The sequence below is a fragment of the Furipterus horrens genome, unplaced genomic scaffold (genome assembly GCF_987537825.1).
Source record: "Furipterus horrens unplaced genomic scaffold, mFurHor1.1.pri manual_scaffold_4, whole genome shotgun sequence".
NCBI lineage: Eukaryota > Metazoa > Chordata > Mammalia > Chiroptera > Furipteridae > Furipterus > Furipterus horrens.
In genome coordinates this window covers 107,539,564-107,543,690 of record NW_028327174.1, presented here as the reverse complement: position 1 = coordinate 107,543,690, position 4,127 = coordinate 107,539,564, and the positions used below count along the sequence as shown (strand labels likewise).

The following is a 4,127-nucleotide window of genomic DNA, read 5'->3' as shown; positions in this document are numbered from 1 at the left end:
AGTCTGCCTTTCTTGTGTGCCTGTCCTGCTAAAAAGATGCAGATGACTTCCTGTGTCTTTCTTGCCCTAAAAGTTCCTGTTTTTTCTGAGGCAGAAGCGGGAAGAAAAAATCACATAAGGGCATTTACTGGACACAGCAAAATTCTGTCCAATGACTTCTTTCCCCCCAATTAGAAGGGCAAGTTGCCAGAGCAGGGATTATTCTTTTAACTTTTCCCATCTTTTCAGCTTTTCCCAGATGGCCTGGATCTCCATACTGAGCCTTTCCTCATCAGTGCATGATGATGAGTCAAATGATTCCTGAAGTTTTGTTGTCTCTGCAAATAAAACAGAACATTCCAATCAAACCATTTGCAATTTTATTACATATCAGCTTTCCTGTGTGGCATTTGTTTGAGGAAAGGCCCTCTTGTATATGACAGACTTGGTTTTAGAAGGTTAAATCAGACAGATTAATATGATATGATTTAAGGGAAGGAAAAAATGGACTATGTGATAGAAGAGTTATTTTTAATGAACTTATTCTCATGGCTCTGAGTGCACAGAGGAAGAGAACATACTGATGGTACTGCTAATTTATTTACATATTTGCTTCAGGTTCTACATGCAGTTTACTAGGCTGGGCAGCCAACTCCTTGGTTTTCACGTTTTAAAAAATCTAATAATTTTTTATTGTATTTTAATTACCATTTAGTCCCCGTATGCCCCCTTATCCCTGCCCTCTGCTTTAGTTGTCCTCCTGCTCTCTATAAGTCTGTCTCTATTTTGCTTGTTAGTTCAGTTTGTTCATCAGATTCCACATATGAGAGAAATCATGTGGTATTTGTCATTCTCTGACTGGCTTATTAAAAATATGGAACCATTCATGAATTTGAGTGTCATCCTTGCAAAGGGGCCATGCTAATCTCTGTATCGTTCCAATTTTAGTATATGTGCTGTCGAAGCGAGCACTGTTCTTAACTTTTGAATGGAGGGCTGCAAGAGAGGCTGTCTGATGTATGGAACAGTCAACTGAAAATAAAGTCGCATGATTAATGTAGGCAATTTTCTTCACTGTGGTTATAAGATGGCTGGGGCTTCTAAATTTACACACTGTACATTGAAGTGGAAGTGGATGCCAGATCTAAGAGCTCTGTGTGGGCAGCCTTGACAGTGGGTACTTCAATTTGACAATTTCGTTAGTTGCCATAGTAATTGTTACAGTCATGTGGTTTGTGTGGTTTTTGTTATGCGGAACACCTATTAGAAGCACCCAGCAAGTAATAACGTTTTACTTTATTGTTTTCTTGTGCATTCTCTTAGAGAAAAACAATAATGTGGGGTCGGTCAGATTTTAAGTTGGATGAAAAACAAAACAAAACAAAACAAAAAGATCACTTGCACATCTTTATGTGAAGCATGTTCATTTCCTTATTATTTTTTAATCAATTTTATTTAGCACAGAAATCATTAGGACGTGATTTTATTTTCCAAAACAAGGAGTCCTAGAAACCAAGGTTACAAAGTTTCATAAAAAGAAGAACAAGAAACTCCCTTCTTGTTCTGGATCTGTCGTGTCAGCACCATGCTGTTCCAGTTCAGGCTGAAGTTTAAGCTGAATCAGAAATGCCTGCAAATGTTGCTACTCCCTTTACAAACGGTGGTCACCATGGTCATGCGTTACTTAGTCCCTGAATGCTATCCCCAAGGCTAGAATTTGTAGGTGGTTTTGAAACAGTGGGATGCATTATTTTGCTAACCAAAATATTAAAAACTTGAAGGCTTATGGCTAAATCTTCATAGCCCTCTTCATCATTGCCATAGGATTATTAGTTTTTTACCCATTGGAATATTAATTCTGAAGTTAAAATACAGATATAATCATGATGAAAATATGAGTGTCTTCTTTAGGTTATTTTCTTATTTTTATCAAAAGGAGATAAGACTGGCTCCTCCAATCATTGTAGAGTTATATGACATGGGTATTGAGGTGTCTCCATTTGGCTTGTAGACTTCCCAAGAGAAGGAGAAGGTGGAAGTAGTAGCTTGTCTGGAGTTTGGATGCATGCTCAGAAGGGGCAGTAGAAATTGACCACCTCTTACTATTTTCGGTGAACTTCCCTGAAAGAATTTTGGGTGAGTGACATAAATATTATTTCTTAAATCTAATACTCTGGGTATATACACTGATCAATTAAGAATTAGGTAGGCCCTGGCTGGTGTGGCTCAGTGGATGGAGCATTGGCCTGCAAACCCAAAGGTCGCTGGTTTGACTCCCAGTCAGGGCACATGCCTGGGTTGTAGGCTGGGTCCCTCGCTGGGGGTGTGCCAGAGGCAATGGATCAATGTATATCATGCACATCAATGTTTCACTTCCTCTCTTTCTCCCTCCCTTCTCCTCTCTCTAAAAATAAATAAATAAAATTAAAAAAACATAGGTAGAATTTCCTAACACGAGTCACAACTACAAATTTCACTGCCTTTAAAGGTTAGTGCAAGTAGGTGTGTTCTATGTTTATTTTTATTTGTTATTAAAAATACTTTGCTCATAAGAATTCTGCCAATCAGAAAGAATGACCAGGAAATTATACACTCTTGGAGTGAAATCATTTGAAGTTGAAAAGTTATAAATTTTATAGTCTGGTTCTCCTATATATTTTCTTGCTGAAATATTAAAGACTATGAAAATGCTAATTGTTTGTTAAAAAAGAAATAGTATATAGTGAGATGAAGACTCAACTAATGTCTTCAAAGTTTTACTATATACATTAATTAATGCATAAAGTAGAGAAAAATAAAAAAAACACGCAAATCAGTATTAACTTCATAACAAATTGTTATTTCTTTTTTATTATATATTTAAATTTAATTAGAATAGATAAATCATTCTTGTGGTTCAAAAAACATAAGAAGTCATACAGTTAAAAATGTCATTAAGTCTATGTCTTTCTGTTTTTAAAAATTTTTATTATATTTTTCTAGTACACTTTACCCCCTTATCTCCTTTCCCTCTCACAGTCACCACAATGTTGTCTATGTCCACAAGTTATTTTTCCTTTTTGATTAATCCCTCCACCCACCATAGCTGTCATCTTGCTCTCATCTATGAGTCTGTCTCTATTTTACTTGTTAGTTCAGTTTGTTCATTAGATTTCACATATAAGTGAAATCATACAGTACTTGCCTCTGTCTGACCGGCTTATTAGCATAATGTTCTTCAGGTCCATTGATGTTATTGCAAAGGCTAAAATTTTCTTCTTTTTTATGGCCTAGTAGTATTCCATTGTGTAAATGTTCCATAGTTGTTTTATTCACTCATCTAGTGATGCACACTTGGGCTGCTTCCAAATCTTGGCAATTGTAAATAACGCTGCAATGAGCATAGGGGTACTTATGTTCTTTTGAATTAGTGTTTTGTGTTTCTTCGGGTATATTCCTAGAAGTGAGATCACTGGGTCAAAAGGCAGATCCATTTTTAAATTTTTGAGATATTTCCATACTGCTTTCCACAGTGGCTGCACCAGTCTGCATTCCCACCAGCAGTGCACTAGGGTTCCCCTTTCTCCACATCCTCACCAGCACTTGTTTGTTGACTCATCGAGGATAAGCATTCTGACTGGTATGAGGTGATACCTCATTGTGGTTTTGCATTTCTCTGATGATCAGTAACATTGAACATCTTTTCATATGCCTATTGGACATCTGTATGTCCTCCTTGGAGAAGTGTTTGTTCAGGCCCTTTGCCCATTTTTTAATTGGATTGTTTTTTGGGGGATGTTAAGTTTTGTAAGTTCCTTATAAATTTTGGATATTAACGCCTTACCAGATATGTTGGCAAATATGTTCTCCCATTCTGTGGGTTGTCTTTTTATTTTGTTGATGATTTCCTTTGCTGTGCAAACACTTTTTAGTTTGATGTAGTCCCATTTGTTTATTTTTTCTTTGTTTTCCCTTGCCCAGGGAGCTATATCTGATAAAATATTGCTATGAGCAATATCCAAAATTTTACTGCCTATCTTTTCCTCTAAGATTTTTATGGTTTGGGCTAACATTTAAGTCTTTAATCTATTTTAAATTTATTCTCATGTATGGTGTAAGAAGGTGGTTTAGTTTTATTTTTCTGCACATATCTGCCCAATTTTCCTAAC

At 36.3% G+C, this 4,127-nt stretch overlaps 1 non-coding gene across 1 annotated transcript; it reads right to left on the bottom strand.

Moving 5' to 3' along the window:
* Positions 1-847: 847 nt before the first annotated feature.
* LOC150012628 (U6 spliceosomal RNA) lies at positions 848-951 on the bottom strand. Its single transcript, XR_016510888.1, has one exon. It is a non-coding gene; the product is annotated as a U6 spliceosomal RNA (small nuclear RNA).
* Positions 952-4,127: the final 3,176 nt, after the last annotated feature.